The sequence below is a fragment of the Tursiops truncatus genome, chromosome 5 (assembly GCF_011762595.2).
Source record: "Tursiops truncatus isolate mTurTru1 chromosome 5, mTurTru1.mat.Y, whole genome shotgun sequence".
Lineage (NCBI taxonomy): Eukaryota > Metazoa > Chordata > Mammalia > Artiodactyla > Delphinidae > Tursiops > Tursiops truncatus.
In genome coordinates, this window is record NC_047038.1 from 106,620,000 (window position 1) to 106,643,189 (window position 23,190).

The window sequence follows — 23,190 nt, forward strand, 5'->3', positions numbered from 1 at the left end:
CTAGGAAATCAGTTTGCCAGCATCTGCTTATCAGGACAAGGCCTGCTTCTGGGTTGGTAGTATAGTACCTAAAGGCTTTCTTGTCTTGAGGTGTATCATCAGCAGAAGTTTGTCTTCCTGTCTGTAGATCTTTAGAATTTTAATCTTAGCCCTTAGATAGTGCTTTCAGTCTTTTTTGGTATTTTTATTGTCATTACTATGTTTAATTTTGTTAACTAGAATCTGCATTTTCTTTTTTTCTGTCCATTTAGTTGGGCTTTATACTTTTCTTTGCAAAAATCTTGTGTCCTGAGGTAAATTTGCATCTGAGCATTTAATAATTAAACAAATTACCATTGTGAGTGGATTTATTTTATATGAATAGTGTGCCACAACTAAATTTTACTACGGTTGATTTTTCCTTTTTGTGGAGCTTTTACAGTGTTGACAGTATTTTTGTTTGCTTGCTCCCCCATATGTATAGCTTAGTAATTACCAAAAAAGGTGTTTTTTGCCATATTTATTCTGTAATTGCTACTGTGCAATTGAACTGCAAAAGGAGGACATTCTCACAGTGGTTATATGTCACTGCAATAAAGTGATCAGTTGAGACTTGTATTGATTTAAGGAGTATGAAGGTGGTAGTGAAAGATATAAGACCCAGGCTTAATGAGAAGTATGTTGTAAAAAATTGGCAATTGACAAGAACTGTGAGGAATTTAGAAATACTTTTAAGGTTTGTGGAAATGTTGAAGAAAAGCGATGAGAGCATAACTTTATAAAGGTGTAATTGTGTAGTGAAAAGGATTATAAAAATGCAGGTAAATTGTACTGAAACTTATGTTTTGTAATGTTTTAATAACTGGGGCAAGTAAGATATTTTAAAAGTATCATGTGTTTCTTTTTAAATTTGTTGGTAGTTTCTATGAGACTGTCATCAGAACATTGAGGGATTCCTTTCAAACTGTTGGAGGCATTGTGGAAGCATTCCTTTGCAGTTTTGTAGCAATCAGGCAAGAAGCTTGAGAGGATAAATGCTGAGTGCTGTGTCTTCTTTGTTCAAGAAATAGAAATGCAGCATGAGATTTTTAAAGTAAAATTTTACATCTTTTACAAAAAATTATGATAGTGTGGAGTTTTTTGAAGATATGTGAAGGATAAAATAGGATTTAGTTCTCTATAAGGTAGGGATAAACTGTCGATTTGGATTGTGTTGATTTGTGAAATATTGTAATTAGGGTAAATTGAATGGGTGATGGGCAGTTTGAGAAGTGATTGCTAATGCTTTTTTTTTTTTTTTCGGTGAAGATATTTTATTTTTCATAAAAATATAATTGTACAATGCTCTTCAGAGAAAGAAAAATTCCTTCAGTGCCCCAAAATACCATGTGATTTAGTAGTAATTTTCCTCTCCTTTAAAACTAAAAATGTAATTGATAATAGGCAACTGATTTCTTGTGAAACATCGCATTTATGTTTTTAAATTTTATTTGCCTTTGTTTTAACTAAAGGTAAGTCTGGTTTTAACCTATAGTTTTTGGAATGAGCCAAATCAAGCCTATCAGTTCAAAGATGATAAAATAAAATGCTAAATGGTGATGCTGATAGATACTGTCAGATAGCTGGTAAACAGTGATATCAATTTGCTGCAGCAAGATTCTGATTCCGATATATTAGAAAGATTTTAGGTAAAATAGAAAAAAAATTTAAGAACTTCAAGTATATCCTAAAATTTGATCTAGTCAAACTTATTCCATATTATACTCAGTTGCTCTAATATACAACGAATCTATGCTAAATTAATGACAGAAAATTAATGACTGGTCTAAATTTTCCCCCTTTCCTTTCCTTCTTTGGGAAAAGGAAAAAGGAAACATTACTCTGTGTACTCTACAGAGCAAGGAGAACAGCAGAACAGATGAAAGGGGACTGAGCTCACTGACTCTTCAACCGGCTTCTGTTCTCTCTCAGCCTGTATGTTGTCCTTATAGGTGAGTGAGAGATGCTAGGATTTCAGCATGCTGCTCCTTAACTGGAATGGGACAATTACTTAATTTATAATTCAAGATCTGATATCTATGTAACAACTTAAAACTCTTGACTAGCTGAGACCTTGCTTTTTAGATATTTTTCACCAGTCTGGCTCTAACTTTTCCACCTCTAAAATTAAAATAGAAAACAGCAACAAAAAATAACAGAATCCTAAGAAAATATATCATTAGCATTATTCAAAGATGCTAGCTTTTCAAATACCAGTTTTTACATAGTTATCATTAATGAGCAATCTGTATTAGATTTATTGCTGACTGAACAGTGTGTAGTCACTGAATTCACTATGCATCTTTTGTTTTAGGGGAAGACTGCTGTGCTTACATCCTTATTGTCCTCTCTGGGATTTTTAGTGTATTACTAGAAATCATGAAGTTAGATAATTTTCCTAACAAACCTTTGTCTAGCCCTGTAGGTTCTTTAGATTTGGGATGGATCTATTGGCTCTCTGCTTCAAAATAGGTCCTAAATCGTGATCATGGTCCTTCTCTTAGTGTTTGTCTGTCTTATTTTAGTGAGATGTGTGACCTCTGGGGAGGTCTCCTTACATTTAGTAAGTTGATCTTTCTCTTTTAGGTAGATAAGCCAAACTTCTCTTGAGGGAGAGTTTTTTTGCCTGTATTTTCTAAAGTGCCTCTCAAATGAACACTGTTGTTCATTTCAAAAGTTGCCCAAAGTGGGAACCTGTAAGTCTTAAGTTGTTCTTAGTGAAAATATACAATTTAGAAAGATAAGTACCTGAATTAGAAGTGGGTGTCTGGCTTGGGGGTGGGTTGACTGATGAAAAAAGTCAGTTTTGTGCAAGTGTTGCTTTTGCACCTTATGTCTTAGAACCACAACTGAATGGTTGGCTACTTTCAAGTAGAAACCTGATAAATCCTGGCTGGTTGGAGGTTTGGAGAGATCTCTACCAGGCCAGACTCATAGGTAAGGCAATCCAAGACTGAGGAAAGTTATTGTAAGGTTTTGCTGAGTCGTCTAATGTTTGTCCAAAGGATACTCAGACTCTGGGAATTGTTCAGGGAACTAACCTGTTGGGGCCTATGCCATTCTGTTCCTCTGAACATTGTCTTAAGAGACTTATATGACAGACCCCACCCCCAGCTCAAGACAAATCTGTCTTATGCAAATAAGACAGATTTCCATCAATGATACAAGTTTTCAAATCTGATCAAATAATGGTATCATTTAATTTAGAGAGAAGTCAGGTTAAAAAAATAGTTATTAGGTAAATATAATGGAAAAATAAAAGGATATACAGATGAAACTGTTTATATTTTTAATAAAGAAGGTATACCATTGTAAGTATCAACGTAAAAAGTTTTAGATATGTAAGAATATTTATTTGGAAGACTTTTCTTCAAACGGTTACTGGTTTTTAAGTCTTAAATTTTTTCTGAGAAACAGGGCCAAGTGGTGTGCCTTAAGGTTTTTATGAATGCCTGTCTTGGCCATACAATTGCTTTTAAAATCAACTTCTGAGTTAGCTATTAATACTTTTAATATGTGTGAAGTTATACATTTGTGAACCTAACTTGAGCCTATGTAGAACAGGCATTGGCAAGACTTCATGCAAAACTTTCTCTGCTATTAATAGAAAATCATAAGGAATCCCTTCTTGGTAAAATTTATATTTACATTGAAACTATTCTTAAAACTTATTAATACAAAATAACCAGACATATTTACTTTACCTTTATGCAGTCTATAGAAATAAATTGAAATACATTGTTAGGAGATCCAGATTTTCAAATGAGTGAGTTACAGATCATTAGTACAATGACCTGGAGTTATTTAACTGAGAAGTGATTTTTCATCTATTTTATTTTTTTTTTAAATAAACTTTTAGGGACATCCCTGGCGGTCCAGTGGTTAAGACTCTGTGCTTCCAATGCAGGGGGTGTGGGTTCAATCCCTAGTTGGGGAACTAAGATCCCACATGCTGCAAGGCGTGGCCAAAAAGTAATAAAAAGTAAAAAAAGTAAAAAAAAAAAAGAAACTTTTAAAATAATTGAAGTATAGTTTATATACAGAAAAGTTTAGGTGAACTTTTCTATACTGATGAACTTTTACAAAGTGAACACACCTTTGTAACCATACCTAGATCAAGGTATCCACTCCTCTGAAGCCTCCCTCTGTTCTGCCCCAGTTAAATAACCCATTCACCCGAAGTTAACTACTGTTCTGACTTTGTGATCAGAGATTAGTTTGGTTTGTTTTTGAATTCAATAGAATAATATATAGGCTTCTCCTCCCCTCCCCGCCAGCTGCTTCATATAGCATTGTGTTTGTGAGATGTATCTTAATTTTGTGTATGGCACTAGTTTTCTCATTTTCACTGAGGTATAGGAATCCACTGTATAAACTACAGTTTATTTCTCCTTCCTACTGCTGACGGACATTTGGGTCGTGAGTTTTGGGCTCCTTTGTACATATCTTTCTGTGCACAAACATATACATTTCTATTGATTGTATACACAGGAGTTGTATTACTTAGTCATTGGGTATGTGTATTTTCACCTTTAGTAGATATTTCCAAATAGTTTTCCATACTGGTTATACGAATTTCCATTTCTACCTGCAGTGCATGAGAATGCCATTTGCTGCACATGCTCACTTACATTTGGTATTCTCTGATTTTTCGATTAAAAACTAGCCATTTTGGTGTGTAGTAGTATCTTATTGTGTTGTTTATCTGTGTTTTCCTGAGGATTAGTGATGTTGAGTACCTTTTCAATATGCTTATTGGTTTTTGAAATTATCTTTTATGAAGTTTTTTTTTTGGTCTTTAGCTTATCTTAAAAACTGGGTTGTCTTTTTCTTGGTGATTTAAAGTTGTTTTTTTGTTTTTTAATATTTCATACATGAGTCCTTTGGACATGTGCATTGAGAAGATCTTCTCCTACCCTGTAGCTTTTTCATTTTAAGAACACAACTTTTTAATGAAGTCCAATTTGCTGTGTTTATCTTTGTGTCTTGTTTAAGAAATCTTTGCCTACCTCAAAGTAATGACAGTATTCACCTGTCATCTCACAGCTTTATTGTTTTAAACTTTATTGTTCAGGTCATACTTTCTTCTTCCCTCCTGTTCCATGGCCTGTGGATGGATGTGATTCATTTGACTGATTTTGATTTTAATAGTAGTAGTGATAGAAAATATACTGGTATGGCTTACTCATAAGAAAATGTTTTTATTTTATTTTTATATATGGCATTATAATTTCTGTATGATAACTTATTGCTAGTTAAAATAGATGATTTTTATTTTGTTGATTCTTTAAAAGGAATTTAAAAACTTTTTTTTTGTCTGACTCTAAAAGAGGCAATCAGTTTTACTATATACTATGTCATGTTCTGTCTTATTTGTTTTGTTTTTGAGGAGTCATAGTGTGATGCCTTAAAGACATTGGATTGTGCAGTCAATGGCAGCTACTATATTTAAGCAGATGAATGAATATAAGGTTTGGTTTTGTAATCTATAAAATGGAGAGTAAATAAGGTGATTAAAAAAAGTGTGCGTAAGTTTTTTCAAATCTTTGGCAATGTGCCTGACAAACACTAAGAGCACTATAATATTTAGTGCTTTTTTCTTGAATTTTTGAACTTCATTTTGAAGATTATTTTGACCTGAGACTTGACTGAAAGGACATATACTATGTTTATTATAAAATTATTCACAGCTAACTTTTGTAAGTAGTAAAATTAATTTGTAAGTTTATGCATTTCTTTTTATTGTGGGTAAAATCTTAATTTTTTTTAGTATCAACATAAGGTGGATTTAAAAATACTTATGTTAATTTTTTAATAAAATAGAATATAATAAATAGAATAAATAAATAGAAAATATATATTAATAAATATTTTAAAATATCTTTCTATTTCATTGGCTCTACTTTAACTCTGTAGATGCTACAGTTACATTGTCTAGCTGCTACTTAAAAGGTGGTAACTAGATACTAGAATGTAGAGCTTGGCATTGTATGTTGATGGTTAGGAATAATTTAACATATGGATGCTTTTCTAAGACATTGTTAGTATGCTGTTATCTGATTTGTTATAGAGCTCACTCTTTTTGTAGTCTAGTAACTGCCAATATCTGATAATTCATTAACTTTTCCATATATTACATTTAAACTTTCAGTTGTTTATAAGGTTAGGAAAAATTTTGTTAATCATTTGCCAAAGTTCAGCACATGCTTTGGGTTTTAAAGTAGTGTGAAAAAACAAATTGCTGTCATGAAAATGGGATTCCTGCATATACTTTACAGATTAGAGGTAACTCCGAAGTTGAAAAATTATTCCTGATATATTTATTTTTTTATTATTTAGGGAGTCTCAACGAGATTTTTAAAAGGCTATCAAATATTTGGTAAGTACATATTCTCCATGTTAAATACTTTGCATGTTACTTAAATTTACATGTATATTACATTAATGGCATTTATAATAATAGCCTGTGTAAATTATAATTTATATTTCTTTTAATTTTTACCCAGTATTGGAATTTCTTCTCTTTATATTCTGATCCTCTTCTGATTCTTTCTACACATTGCATCAAGAAAATTCTTCTAGCATGCAGGCTAAGTATTAAAAGAGTTCAAAGAAAATAGTAGCCTTCATGGGCAGAAATGCTAATACTTTGTGAATGAAACAGGATTTTCCTCACTTGAGATTTTTGTAACAGTTTTTGATTAGCTGTTGATACGAGTACAGATATCAAGATTCTTCAGCCATCCCTTGCTCTACTCCTTACATTAGGTCCAGTTCATCACAATAAGCCAATGTGAAGACTCCGATCAGACCTTATGCTGTTTCCTATTTGGACCACTCCAGTTTCTTTGTAATAACATTATAATATGAAAATTTGATAAGGGCCTGTAATTAAGAATTTCATAAACTTTTGATTTCACTAGATAGTGTTTTACTGTTTTTACTTTTTTTTTTTTTTTTTTTTGCGGTACGCGGGCCTCTCACTGTTGTGGCCTCTCCCGTTGCGGAGCACAGGCTCTGGACGCGCAGGCTCAGCGGCCATGGCTCACGGGCCTAGCCGCTCCTCGGCATGTGGGATCTTCCCGGACCAGGGCACAAACCCGCGTTCCCTGCATCGGCAGGCAGACTCTCAACCACTGCGCCACCAGGGAAGCCCTACTTTTTAAAATTTTTGAGTGAAAGTGGGAGAATTAATCTCAGAATGTGTTTCACTTCACTATATAGGATTTTAGAGTTTTGTGCTGTGGTGATTATATAGGTGTAACAATGCTTTGGTTGGTTACTCATGATAGATTTAAAAATTTTTGGATATACTTCAACAGTGAGCGGAAAGTATCAAGTGGCATATGTAGATTTTGATTATTTTAATATAGTAATACAATTTTTTTAAGGATGAATACATTTACTTGATTAGCTAAAGGAAATTTCCTAGATACATGAAGAAATATTTAATCATTAATTTCTTTTATTATACTTTTTATGTGTTTGAAACAATAAATATTCAACTGAATGATATTTCTAAAATTCTGTAATAATCATAGTTAATGTAAGTATTCAACAAATTATACCACTCTATTTACTGTATATTTATAATAAATATAACATTTTTAGGAGCAAATGATGTTACAAAAATCTCTTAAACAAAATTTTACTACTTTAAAATGTGGTAACTGATTTCTGGTGATGTATTAAGTGGAAAAAGCAATTTACTGCCGTCTTTTCCCCCATTGATGCAAATATTTGAGTTAGTTTGAGTGAACCATATTCAGAGTTGTGTATTCATTACTGCTATCTAGTTTTAGACATCTCCCCCCCCCCCACCCCCTAGGCAACCAGTAATATACTTTTTCTATGAATTGTGTATTCTGGACATTTCTTATAAATGCAGTCATACAATATTTGTCATTTTGTGTCTGGCATCTTTCACTTAGCATAATATTTTCAAGGTTCACCCATGTGGTAGCGTGTATCATTTATTTTTATGGCTAAAAAAGATTCCATTGTATACCACATTTTGTTTATCCATTCATCAGTTGGTGGGTTGTATCTACGTTTAGGCTATTAGGAATGCTTCTGCAGTGAACATTCTTGCATAAGTTTTTGTGTGCACTTATGTTTTCATTTCCTTTGGGTGTATACTTATAAGGGGCAGAGTTGCAGGTTAGTATAGTAACTGTGTGTAACTCTGAGGAACTGTCAAAATGGATGCACTGTGTTACAATCTCACCCCAGTGTATGAGGGTTCCAATTTCTCCACACTCTTGCAGACATTGATTGTTACACTGTCAGTCTTTTTTGTATTTTAGCCATCCAGATAGATGTGAAGTGGTATTTCATTGTGGTTTTGATTTAGATGTGAAATGGTATTTCATTGTGGTTTTGATTTTCATTTCCGTAATGACTAATGATGAGCATTATTTCATGTGCTTATTGACCATTTACATATGTCCTTTGGAGAAATGTCTCTTCACATCCTTTGCCCATTTTTTAATTAGGTTGTCTTTTTATTGTTAAACTATACACGTTCTTTATATATTCTGGAAACTAGCCCCTTATGAGATAATATGATTTGCAAATACTTTCCCCCATTCTGTGGATTGTCTTTTCACTTTCTTTCTGGTGTCCTTTGAAGCACAAAAGTTTTTAATTTTGATGAAGTCTGATTTATCTCTTTTTTTCTTTTGTTGCTTATGCTTTTGGTGTCATATTGCAAAATTATCTTTAAATAAATATTCATTGATAGTCTAGGTCTGTGACAAGGTTTTAATTATCACAGGGCTGTAAAGCATTGACATTTCCTGTGTTTGACAGCCAAAGCCCAAAGGAAGCAATTATCCTTGTATTTGTGCTTCAATTCCTCAGCTAATTGTTTTAAGCAAAACATTATGTTTTGATTCCATGTGTTGCCATGAAAACGTTAGCTGTGTGTGATATGTTTATTGATATTGGTCTCATGAATTCATAGTTAGTTTTTTAGATTGGAGAAGAACTAAGTATTTAGTTTATGTGGTGTTTATTGCATATTTGATTTCATACCTTAATAAACCATCGCTTTTTAGGCTAAGAGTATTATCAGGGTTCTTTTTAGCTTTCCTGTGAGGAAAAAATAGATTTTGAGAATCTTATTGATTTTAATCTTGTGCAGGTTATTTGTAGCAGTGATATTTTGATGTTTTTGTAAACCTACATATGGAATACGTATATTTTTCTTCTGCTTTATTAAGTATGTGCCTTTTTAATTTTTATGGGACCATTTTAGTTTCTTATTTTTTACATTATGTGGTTTTTAAATCAACTGGAGGCATATTTCAGGATGTATTGGCCTGTAATGTCTAATTCAGTTTTTTAGAAAAATGGCATGTGACAATGAAGTGTCACTACTCTTAGTAGATTGGCTTTCTGTGTAAGGGCAAGAGGTTGTAATACAGTATAACAAATATATTTTTATTTGGGGAATTTACTTTTGTATCTTTCATATTATCTAATAGTATTCTGTGTTAACTTCAGGTTAACCAAAGTCTATTTTAATGAAATTTTATAGAGCTAAGATCATTGATATTCTTCTTGTTAGTTGATTTGAAATCATAGTGTCCATTGATGAACAGTCCTTAAGTGCCCATTGGATGAGTGATATTGTTCTTTACATTGATGTGTGTTATACTATCTGTGGACATTTTGCAGTGGAAAAGGAAATAAAAACTGACATCTCATTCATGGTGGTATTAATTGTGGTGGTATTAATTGTGATAAAAATAAGGAAAAGATTTAGCTGAGAGAGTTACCTCCTCCTATGGTTATATGTCAGATATGGTGATTAAGAGGATTTTGATGATCTATTTATGGCTGAATTAAGGTGAAATGGCTTTTGTGCACTATTCTTTCCCCCTTCCCTTCTCTTGTTCTAAATGCTTATTTACTAACATAATAACTGAATATATATTAATTCTCTTTGAGTATTTATATTTGAAATGAGGTTTTAATATTAGTAGAGACCTCTTTTTCTTACAAGGGTAGGAAGGATTACCCTTTAGTTAAACCACTAATTTGTCACTAAAGTCAGTAAGGCCTGCCTTATACTACAGGGGGCAGCTTCTCAGCACATATACTAGAGTTTGCCATTCCGCTGATCCATAATACCTTGGAGATATTGGTCAGGGTTGTATGGATAGAACAATTAAACTATTCTTCATCAGAGGGGTCTTTCACTACTTGCTTTTTTTTTTTTTTTTTTTTTTTGCGGTACGCGGGCCTCTCACTGTTGTGGCCTCTCCCGTTGTGGAGCACAGGCTCTGGCCGCACAGGCCCAGCGACCATGGCTCACGGGCGCAGCCGCTCTGCGGCATGTGGGATCCTCCCGGACCGGGGCACAAACCCGCATCCCCTGCATCGGCAGGCAGACCCCCAACCACTGCGCCACCAGGGGAGCCCTTTCTTTTTTTTTTTTTTAATTAATTAATTAAATTTATTTATTTTTGGCTGCGTTGGGTCTTCATTGCTGTGCGTGGGCTTTCTTTCTGTAGTTGCGGCGAGCGGTGGCTACTCTTCGTTGCGGCAGGTGGGCTTTTCATTGTGGTGGCTTCTCTTGTGGCTCTAGGCATGCGGGCTTCAGTAGTTGTGGCACGTGGGCTCAGTAGTTGTGGCTCGCGGGCTCTAGAGTGTGGGCTCAGTAGTTGTGGCACACGGGATTAGTTGCTCCATGGTATGTGGGATCTTCCTGGACCAGGGCTTGAACCTGTGTCCCCTGCATTGGGAGGCGGATTCTTAGCCACTGCGCCACCAGGGAAGTCCCTCTTTCACTACTTTCTAATCTCAGGAAAGCTCAGCTAGACTTGAATTATTCTAAATGTCACACTGTTTTTTGCACAAATGTCTGAAAGCTATCGCACAAGTAGTATGACTTTTTTTTTCTCCCAATACAGTTACTGTAGTAACCACATCATGCAGAGAAGTTTTCCTGAAAGCTTTTTCCTTCAGAACTTACTTTTAAAAAAATTTTTTTAATTTAATTTTATTTACTTTTTTTATACAGTAGGTTCTTATTAGTCCTCAATTTTATACACATTAGTGTATACATGTCAATCCCAATCGCCCAATTCATCACACCACCATCCCCACCCCCCCACAGCTTTCCCCCCTTGGTGTTCATATGTTTGCAGAACTTACTTTTTAAATGAAAACTTAATCCAGATTAACTCACATTCAGTCTAGTAGCCATCTTAATTTTATTCTTATTAATATCTAAGATTTCCATTCTCTTGATCTTTCTTCAGAAATTTCTCAGTCTATTAATCCAGGGGTCCCCAGTCCCCGGGCCGGGAGCCAGTACTGGTCCAAGGCCAGTTAGGAACCAGACTGCACAGCAGGAGGTGAGCGGTGGACAAGTGAGCGAAGCTTCATCTGTGGTTCCCCATTGCTCACGTTACCGCCTGAATCACCCTCCGCATCCCCATGGAAAAATTGTTTTCCACAAAACTGGTCCTGGTGCCAAAAAGGTTGGGGACCACTGTATTAATCTAAAGAGTTACAACCGTTCATTTCTTCTGTTTTATCCCCTGTTCGTGGACTGCTTTATTTTGCTAGAGTGATATCAGTTTACTGTCTTGAGAGGTTCCTAGTATAAATTCACATCCCCCCGGCCCTGCCCCAGTATAGCCTCAGTGCTTCTTGGTCATCTTTATCTCTTTTTCATCTTCTATTTCATTCCACATTATTAGTTATTTGGAACCTTTCCACTCTCCTCAAATGACCAGTCCTGTCCCTATTTCGCTTATTCTTTCTTCATTTCATATTTTATACTCTTTCTTTCCCCAGTCTAAGTTTACTCAAGGAATAAAATGTTTTCATTTCTTTCAAAAGCTAACATCTATATTCTCAGTCTTATTCCTCCTTTCCTTCACTGGAACCTTGTTATTCTTCCTTTTATGCTCCATGCCGGGTTCTCTGCCTTATCACACTAAATCTTGAAAAATATCTTACTTCTACTATTTTCCTATCTTTCCCGTTATCACTGAGCTTGTTTGATTTATAGTTGTTGACTCCAGGTGTCCAATTTCTCAACTTTTATTCAACTACCTTCTGCAGTTTGACTATTGTTTCTACTAGTGTTCTGCTTCCTCAAATGAAAGTAAACCACTTTTCTTACCTACCCAGATAGACATTGGTTAGGTTGATGATAGAATGTTCTGTATCATCCCCCAAATAAGACTGAGTTCCAATTGCTAATCTGTGTCTTTTCTTTTCTCATCCTGTCCTACCTTTTTCAGCATTTGGTATTTTGCTTCTCCTTAACATTCAGTTCTCCCTTGTCTTCTGTAATACTTTAATGGTTTTTCTACTAACTCTCCAACTAAATGCTTGCTTTCTTTGTTATTGCTTTTTTCCTTTACATACCCCTTATGTATAAACTGGGTTGAAGCTTTGCTCCTCCTCATTATATATCATTTTTAGGAGGTGGTCTCTGCTTTTATTATGTAAATTATCACAAATTTGTGATGACTCACAGATGCCACATTTTCCTTTATTACGTGTTTTACTTGAGTCATTAGGTCTTAAGCACCACAAAATTAAATTAATATTTCTCAAGCTGAAAATATTGCCTCGATATATGCATGGAACTCAGTAAACACTTGTTGAATCACTGAATGACTCATCTTAGTCTCCCGGTCTGTTTAGTCTGTTCTTTTTGTTTTGGATAACAATTTTAACCATTCACCTATTCTCATATTGCAAGGCTTATACCATCTTTGACCACCTCTTGTCTGTGCTGGTTAATATTAGTTACCGTATTTTGGTCCTAAGCTTAACTAATGAGGCAGATGATATTCCCATTTGCAGATGGTAAAAATAAGGATCACAGAGGTTGTGATTTGCTTATAATTTCACAGGTAGTGGTGGAGTTGAAAATTAACATCTGATTCCTTATCACATGTTTTCTGGTTTTCACAGAAAACATTCTAATGATAAAAGCAGTATGATGGACAAGAAATTATTGTCAGTGTACTGTGTGAGTTAAGGTAGAGAAAACAGGAAGGTGGGAATACTTTAAATTGTTACGTGATGAGATGAAGTCCTAATTTGGTGGGAGGAATGAAAATCAAGGATGTGAGAAGTTTGTCCCTGAAGATTAATAGAATTTTGACATCTGTTAGTGATGCAGGGATGCCGGTAAAGTATTGAATGATCCCTCAGATAACAGTGATAAAATCCGGATAAAATATTGAAAGAAAAACTATTTAAAAGCAGCAGAAAATGACCAAAAGGAGACAGAAGTCAGCTGAGAAGTTATCCTTTAAAGCCTGAAAATACAATGTGTAAGAGTTGTACATTTGTGGTTTTCTTGCTTTTGAGTGCATCCCAACCTCCTGTATTTCCAGTAGTACAGGACAGAAGTTAAATCTAGCCAAGTAGCTGGAAATTTATTGAGGGAAATCCTAGAAGCAAGTGAACCACTGAAAAGTAAACAAAAACTGATGGAATTTTTTGCCAGCCCACCACCATTACAAGCAATTCTAAAGGAAGTTCATCAGTCTGAAGGGAAATGGCACCAGATTTCAAGTGTTATTTACAGGAGGAAACCAACATCAAAAATAGTGAGTAATTGGGTAATTATAAAAAACTATATACAGTTGACCCTTGAACATTATGGCATTAGGAGCACCGACCCTCCACACTGTTGATAATCTGAATATAACTTTACAGTTGACTCTCTGTATCTGGGTTCCGCATCTGAGGATTCAACCAACCATGGATTGTGTAGTACATATTTAGTGAAAAAAATCGATGTATAAGGGGACCTGAACAGTTCAAATCTGTGTTGTTTAAGGGTCCACTGTGTGTGTGTGTGTGTGTGTGTGTGTGTGTGTGTGTGTGTATATATATATATATATATATTTTGCGGTACGCGGGCCTCTCACCGGCGCAGCCTCTCCCGTTGCGGAGCAACAGGCTCTGGACGCGCAGGCCCAGCGGCCATGACCCACGGGCCCAGCCGCTACGCGGCACGTGGGATCCTCCCGGACCGGGGCACGAACCCGTGTCCCCTGCATCAGCAGGCGGACTCTCAACCACTGCGCCACCAGGGAAACCCTCCACTGTATACTTTTATTATTAAAAAAAAATTACTGATTAAAGCAAAACTTATAATACTGTATTTTTGGGTTTGTAATGTATATATGAGAACAACAGCACAAAGTTGGGGGTGTTGTGTTCTTGTATTTCTCTGATGTTAATGTTGAGCATCTTTTCATGTGTTATTGACTATTTGAATATCTTTGGTGAAGTATCTGATCAAGATTTTAAGAATTGACATATTACACAGTATTTAATATAACATGTCATAATAAGACCTATTATGACAAATTGACATACTAAGCAATATTTAGTCTTTTTTTTTTTGGCTGCACTGTGCGACTTGTGGGATCTTAGTTCTCTGACCAGGGATTGAACCTGAGCCCTTGGCAGTGAAAGCACTCAGCCCTAACCACTGAGCCCCCAGGAATTCCCAACAATGTTTAGTCTTCTAACTTATGAACATGGTATATCTTTCATTTATTTAGATTGTTTTTTCATTTCTCTCAGTAATGTATGGTAGTTTTTTTTTCTTAAGGTGGTAAAAAAAACTGAACTCTGTACACATTAAGCAATAATTTCTCATTTCCCCCTCTCCCAGGCCCCAGTAGTATCTAATTTACTTTCTGTCTGTATGAATTTGCCTATTTTAGATATTTCATACAAGTGTACTGTCATCCAGTATTTGTTCTTTTGTGTCTGGCTTATTTCACTTGGCATAATGTTTTCAAAGTACATCTGTGTTGGAGCATGCATCAGAATTTCCTTCCTTTTTATGGCTGAATGATGTTCCATTGCAGTATTCCACATTTTGTTTATCTGTTCATCTATTGATGGACACTTGGGTTGTTTTCACTTTTTGGCTGTTGTGAATAATGCTGCAATGAAATTTGGTGTACAAGTACCTGAGTCCTCTTTTCAGTTCTCTTGGGTGTATATCTAGGAGTGGAATTGCTGGGTCATATGGTAGTTCTATGTTTAGCTTTTTGTGAAGCTGCTAAACTGATTTCCATTGTGGCTTCACCATTTTACATTACCATCAGCGATTTACAAGGGTTATAGTTTCTCCACATCCTCATCAGTGCTTGTTATTTCCTATCTGTAGTACCTTTGTGAGGCAGATTCCTTAGGATTTTCTACATAAACAATCATGTGAACAGAGACAGTTTTACTTCCTTTTTGATCTTTTTGCTTTTCTTTTTCTTACCTTTTTGTTTGGAATTTCTACAATATAATGTTGAATATAAGTAAGGAGAATAGACATTCTTGCCATGCTCCCAAACTTAGGGAGAGTATATTCGATATTTCATTATTAAGTATGTTGTTAACCATAGGACTTTCATAGGTACTCTATCTGGTTGAAAAAGTTCTTTGCTGAATGGTTTTGTTTGTCTGTTTTTAATCATTAATGGTATTTGATTTTATCACTGACTTCTGCATCTATTGCCACAATCATATAGATTTTCTCTTGAACTATTAATGTGGTTGAATTACATTAATTATTTTTCATGTTCACTCAACCCTGCATTCCTAGATAAACTTTACTTTGTTAGACTGTATTACTGTTTTTATGTATCACTGGATTTGATTTGCTGAAAATTTTGGCAAAACTGGAAAGTGTCCTCTTTTCCTCTATTTTGTATACTACTGGCATATGTTTATATGCCAAATATATAGTTTGTGTAAATCTGGCATATGTTTTCCTTAACTGTTTGGTAGAATTCACCAGTGAAATCATCTTGGTCAAGAGTATGTTTTGAAGGAAGGTTTTGGATTTATGGATTTTTTATTCTTCCTGGTTTTATTTTTTTATGGGTAAGTCAGCTGTTTTAGTAATTGGTGCTTACCTGGTTAATCCATTTTTCTGTTATGAAATCTGGTTACTGGATTGGATTTTTTTCTCTCTTTTCAAATAGTAGTTTTATTCCTCATTTAGTTTCCTTGGGTTAGTTACAGTAATGAAGAGAGCTACATCTTAAGTATTTAGTGATTTAAAAATATGTAAATGGACTTATATATACTACCAAATGTAAAATAGATAGCTAGTGGGAAGCAGCCACATAGAACAGGGAGATCAGCTCGGTGCTTTGTGACCCCCTAGAGGGGTTGGATAGGGAGGGTAGAAGGGAGACGCAAGAGGGAGGAGATATGGGGATATATGTATATGTATAGCTGATTCACTTTGTTATACAGCAGAAACTAACACACCATTGTAAAGCAGTTATACTCCAATAAAGATGTTTAAAAAAATGTAAATGTATAAATTGTCTTCGGTTCACCCATGTGTCACCTAGGTTTTGAACTGCTTTTTCCTCCCTGTTTTAATGTTTTTGCTTGGATGCTAAAGAGGACTTTAGTTCATTGTAGTTTTGTACTGTAGGATTCTTATAATAGCTTTTTGTGTATATATCTGTGTGGTCCTATGTTGTAGTATAGTCTTGCCAGGGAAAACTTGATTTTGTTTGATTTAAGGTCTGGTGAATGCCATTCTTCCTCCTGTACATTTACTGCTACCCCAGCACAACCTTATATATAATAAAAACAAATTTCTTTCCTAAACTGTAATGTGAACTTTTGATCTATAATAGTTTTAACCTAACTCACAGTATACAGAGTAGGCAAATGTGAAAAATACCCAGCTGGTTATTTGGCATATGGCAGTTTAATAAGTTAAAAAAATTCCTGTTATTGCCTATTTTGAAATTGCATAGTGTTTTGAACTAACTAGTGTGATTTGAACCTAAATTTTAATGTGAGGCACGTTCTAATCCTGCTTCTCTCACTTACCTTTCTCACTGTGAATTTCGTAATACTTTGATTATATTCTTTGTACTTTATTAGAGATCCATTTTTTATTTTCTGTTGCACTTTCTGAAATCTGTTAGTAATTTTTTTTTCTTCTCCTAATGTTACATAAGATTTGAATTCCTGGGACAAAACTCTGGTAACAGTGGGTAATTCTTTTAATATTAGCACTTCTTTCTCTCATTCAGTTATGTAGTTATTGCCTGGCAAATGTCTGAAAAGATCTTTTAAAACAAATTTAAAGATTTCTGTAGGTATAAGTAGCAGACAATTTGTTTGGTTTTGGCTAAAGTAATCTGAGCTGGGGATATATTTCATTTAATTTGGGTGTAGTGGTATATATTTATATGGAGATCAGTCATGACCATGTATAATTGTAGGGATGTGTTCTTAATGTCCAGTGGCTCTAGCCATTGAGACAGGAATGTATAAGGCTAGAGCGCATATACATTATGAAAGTGTCCTGCGATGGTCGTTACTAGAAGTATGAGTACACTACTAGTAGCAGCAAAGGAGAAACTAGGTTTGAAATTTACAAAGTCAGAATCAAGTCTATGGAAATGTTTACAGATACATATCTAAAACTGTAAGATTAGGTTTTCATCCTACTCATTCAAAATGTCTGTACTCCTGTATAGAAAATAATACATAATGTAATGTGTATATTGTATATTCACCAAATATTTTTCCTATTTTAGTTGAAATAGCATATTTAATAAAATTAAAATATGTGATTTCATCTGCCTATTGGAACACTTTAGTAAAGCAAGTATGAAATAATAGACTTCTGATTTGGAAGTATGTTGAAGGTGTATTCTTTTGTCATATTTACATTTATTTAAGAATTAAGATAAAATTTAGATTAAATTAATGGAATATGAAACAAAAATGGTTAAAGATGTGCCACAAGTAATTAGAAGTTATTCTGACATTGCAAAGTGAATTGTGACATAAAAATGTTTTGATCATGCAAAAACAGTAATTCATTTAAGAGGAAAAAATATAAACAGAAGTAATAGGCTCTTGGTTTTTTGATAGTCCAATTAATGAAAATGAATCTTATGAAAATATTGGAAAAATATTTAAATAACTTACTTGTTTGAAACCAGAATCTCTGATCAGTGAACATAGCATAAAACTCATAACCCACCAAGAATGACATTGATGATTGTCTTATCATCAATGAATGTCTTAAATTTAGGGTATGTAAGATTAGTTACTGCACAAGAAAACTTGAATTGAAATCTCAAGTTTATATATGAAAGGAGCGTGATAGGAGTTCCTCATATTTGTCAACTCTCTCAAAAATTTACACGACATTCCCAATAACAGGTTGTGAAATTTGAAGTTTGTAAACTTTGAATAATAAAAAATAAATTATGATAAACTATGCTAGAGGAAAGACTAAATTATCCTCCTAATCTCTGTATAAGAAACAGTATAAAATTTTGTCACATGAAAAGCCAAGCAAAGATTACTCAACCAAAAAATGAAGGAATTATGGCATAACAGAATTGTGTCAGACATTTAATTAACGTGTTATTTTTCTGGATTTATTTATGGTATTTGTCAGTCTTTTAAAAATTAGTATTTTGTTATTTTTTCACATTTCAAATATGTATTCACTTTCATTTCTAATTTTGTATTTGTAATTTTGTATTCTTTCTTTTAAATCCTCCAATTTTTAGAAGCTTCAGGCCCCTTAAAACTTAGATGTGCCCCTATTAAAGGGATAGAGCACACACAGATGCAAGTGCAGTCTGATGGGCTTGGCGGGGGATGGTTTAGAGAGACTGTCTTTCTGAAGAGGTGGCACTTGAACAAAGATCTGATTAAAGGCATGGAGAGAACCTTATGAGGGTTTGGCGGAAAGAGCAATTCAAGTAGGGGCACTGTTGTGGGAATGTCTGGTATGCTTATTACGAGGAGGCAATGAGGTTGGAGCCCAGTGGTTGGAGATGAGATTGAAAAGGAAAGCAAATTATATACTTAAAGCAATTATATATGGCCTGGACAAAAATTTAAGGAATTTAGATTTTGATTCTAGTTATAATAAGCTTACCATTGTAGAATTTTTCACATTTTCAAACTGGCAATGAAACTTTTTCAAGTGCTCATTTGGGGACCCAGTTTGCTTTCATCTTTTAGGTCCTTCATCCTTGTGCTTTATTTTCATGTTCCAACTGCATTAGGAAGGAGAAATAATCTGCATACCCACTCTCTTAAAATGCCCAATGCAGAACGGCACACATAGTTTCTAAAATTCATTTTCCTTTGATGAGAATTTAGGTGTAATTGTAAGGCAGAGTGCCCTGCTACATTGCCGTTACTATGGAAGGCGAGAATGAATTTTGGTTAGAAAATTTGTTGTCACTACCACATTAATACTTAGGTGTTAGGACCTAATACCTGACTTATTCTGACTTCTTCTTAGGATTCCATATGAAGGTTGTACTATAGTTTAATGTTTAGCCATTCTCTTATTGCTAGATTAACGTAATTTTTAAGTTCTTGGTATCATAAGTAAGGCTGCAACAAGCAACTTTGTTATGTTTACTTGAATATTAGGGTAGCTAACAAAAAGTATAATTGCTGTATAATAAACATTAAAAAATGTAATAGATACTGTGAAATTGTCCTTCACGTGTTACTCTCGTCAGTGGATGGGTATATCCATTTCACTACCTCCCCATTAATACTTGATGTTGTTTTTGATAATCTTTTAACTGAAAAATATATTCTCTTTGTTTTGGTTTGCATTTTCTTAATTATTGGTGAGGCTAAACACCTTTTTGTAAGTTTTTGGTAATTCTTTCTACTGTGAATTGTCTACTTATATATTCCCATTTTTTCTATTAAAATTGTCTTTAAAAAATATAATCTGGTTATCATTTTAATCCTTTGGATTTTCTGTCTCTTTCAAAAACATTGTCCCAGTTTTTTGCCAGTTAAAAAAATTTTTTTAAATGGTGTTTTATATCGTACGTGGTATTTCTATATTGTTTCAATATAGAAATGGAAAATATTGATATATTACTGGTTTCCAAACTACTCTGTGGAAGCAAATATTTTACAGATTCTATAGACTAAAGTTTTTTAGATTAAAAACGTCTAATGTTTATTTATTTTCTCCTTTTTAAAAAATTTCAAACCTACAGGTGAGAAAATAATACAGTGAACACCTGTATACTCTTCACTTAGACTCAACCAGTTGTTAACATTTTGTTAATATTTTGCCACATTTTTTCCAGTCTGTATCTCTATTTCTATTCATACCCATATCTGCATTTACATATATACATATAATCTTCTTTTGATTACACATTTAGAAAGTAAGTTTTGAGCAAGCAGGTGGTTGCCAGAAGGGAGGAGGGGGTTGGAGGAAAGAACTAGGTGAAGGCAATTAAGAACTACAAACTTCCATTTGCAAAATAAATGAGTCATGGGTAAGAAATGAACATTGTGGGGAATATGGTCATTAACTATGTAAAATCTTTGTACAGTGACATATTGTAACTATACTTAACATGGTGATCATCCTGAAATGTATAGAAAAACTGATTCACTATGTTAACAGGAACGAACATAGTGCTTGAGGTCAGTTATACTTCAAAAACAAACAAACAAACATACATACATAGAAAAGGAGAACAAATGTGTAGTTACCAGAGGTGGGGTATGTGGGGAGGGTAATTGGATGAAGGCAGTGAAAAGGTATAAGCTTCCAGTTATAAGACAAGTACTAGGGGTATAATGTACATGATAAATGTAATTAACACCACTGTGTGTTATATATGAAAATTGTTAAGAGAGTAAATCCTAAGAGTTCTCATCACAAAGAAAATTTTTTTTCCTGTTTCTTTAATTCTGCATCTATAGGAGATGATGGATGCTCACTAAACTTACTGTGGTGATCATTTCATGATGTATGTAAGTCAAATCATTTTGCTGTATACCTTAAACTTATACAGTGCTATATGTCAATTATATCTCAAAGCTGGAAAAAAAAAAGTTTTGTACGTTCTGACATTTAACTGCTAAATACTAAGCATGTTTGATATAAAAATAAGATTTTTGAAAATGTATAGCAACAGTATCATTATTGTACCCATGAAAATTAGCCTTGATTTGATAAAATCTAATAATACTGTCCATTTTCAAATTTTCCTAATTGCTTTCTAAAGATTTTTATAATCCCCACCCCCATCTGCTGCCTGCCCAATCTAGGATCTAATCCAGGATCACTCGTATTTGGTTATAATGGTTTTTTTAGTCTCTCTTAATCTGAAACAGTCTCTTGCCTTTATTTTATATTTTATGACACTGACTTTTTAAAGAGTCCCAGCTAGTTGCCTTGTAGGCATTTTTACATTTTCAAATTTTTCTGAGTATTTCCTTATGATTGGATTCAGGTTAAAACATTTTGGCAAAACTAAAACATAGGTGATAGTGTATGCTTTTCAGTGTATCACACATGCCAGTTTGGTTCATTATTGTTTATGATAAGTTTGATTATTTTCTCAAGGTGGTGATGGCCAGATTTCTTTATTATAAAGCTACTTCTCCCTTATCGTTTATAAGTAACCTGAGGGTGATACTTTGAGGCCATGTGGATATGTTTCCTACCAAGTTTTCATCCAACAGTTTTATCGTCTATTGATGATTCTTGCTTGAATCAGTTATTACACTGAGTTTTAGTGTTTATGGTATTTAAAAACACAAATTTAAATTAAACACAAATTTAAAACAGTTGTGGTATATCAAATTTTAAAGTGTTAGACACCACTAGTATATTAACTTGTGCTGTCAGAGCAGCTTTTTAAAAGCATTTGCTGCTTTCTTCTAAATGTATTGTCAATGCTCTCCAGCAAAGAGCACCAGAAGCATACCTGCAGTTGGACAAGTTGGGTGTACTACTCATTGCAGCAAGGGAGCACACACACTATGGGAGACCATGGGGTCCCAGTAAGAGGGTGTCAGGACTTAAAGGATTTGGGCTTTGGTTGAGTGATTTTGGGAATGGTCCAAGGTAGCAGAAGTCCACTCTGGATTAGGTACTGTCAAAAAGCAGGAACAGTTCTATGATTTCGTACCCCAACAAATCTTATCTATAGGGACAGCAGAATAAAGTGAGACTAGAGCTGTAATTGTTAAAGAAGCAGCATTCACTCATACCTTTTGCAAGAGGGGGATGTTTGGTATTTTGTGGCTTGGAGAGTGTTCATATTTTGCCTGTGTCCAGATGTGATTACTGAGTGGTCTTGTAGTCACGGTTCATCCTGATCAGAGTGACCATGTCTAATGCAAATGTTCTTTGAAATTGTTTTATGTTCAACAGAAGAATATCAAGGCTGGCAGATGGTACTAGGCAGGTTCCTGGATATTAGGAGTTCTTTTCCATCTCTCAGTGTCATTTAAAAGAAAGTTTTAAACTCACCAGTGTTTTTTAAGGAAGTTTTCCAACTGGATATATTCTGTATGTAAAGTTTAAGAATGATGACTCTACTGCATAGGTGAGGGGACTGGAGGGTGTGGGCTCAGCTAAATGTGGCTGAGACTCAGATGCATATACAGCTCCTGTGTTCTTTTTGTGCTTTGTCAATAATGTATATAGTCATTGTGCAGTTAATGAATCTGTAAATATTTCGAGCATATTGTATTACAGATAATATTAGTACTCATTTTAAATTTGGGGTGTTTAGTTTTATACATTTATAATAAGTTAACAGTTGTTGGAAACTGTTAGTGATTTAGCTTTGGATTGAAATGTTCCAATGTATATTTTAGAAATTACTTATTCAGGTACTTATCTTTATGTATCAGGATTTTCTTAATATAGTCTAACCCATACAATACAGAAATAAATTGCTGAAACTGATAAAAACTCATGACTACATATTTTTACATTTATTAGACAGGCACATTGTTTTATTAATTCTCTTTATGTAAGTAAATATAACTTAACATAACTTTACACTAATAATATTGTTAATATCTTTCAAATATAGTTCCATTTAAGATTTTGTTTGCAGATATTGTTAATATCTTTCAAATATTATAGTTCCATTTAAGATTTTGTTTGGGAGGAAATGGTTGAATATCACTATCTTATGAATAGCGTAAAGTAAACATTTTCTGTTTGTTTGGTATTGTTACTTCTTTAACTCAGAATAGGTATAGTACATATTTATTTATATAGTAATGTATATTTATGTGTATTACATCCCCAGATCTTGCTTTTGAGGATTTCTGACTTCTCCGAATCTATTTGTTATGGAAATTAGCAATTTTAGCTCCAAT

General features: G+C 34.1%; 1 protein-coding gene across 4 annotated transcripts in view; it reads left to right on the top strand.

The window, feature by feature from the left end:
- Positions 1 to 23,190, top strand: part of FBXW7 (F-box and WD repeat domain containing 7) — a 207,155-nt gene that overhangs the window by 53,623 nt on the left and 130,342 nt on the right. For 2 of the 4 annotated variants that reach the window (XM_073805492.1, XM_073805493.1), the window contains exon 2: positions 6,358 to 6,397. The exons of 1 other annotated variant lie outside the window; for it this stretch is intronic. The gene's annotated coding sequence lies outside the window, so the exon portion shown is untranslated. Of the gene's footprint in view, positions 1 to 6,357; positions 6,398 to 13,586; positions 13,608 to 23,190 lie in introns of those variants that run through there. One more of the 4 variants, XM_033857273.2, reaches the window with a different exon arrangement.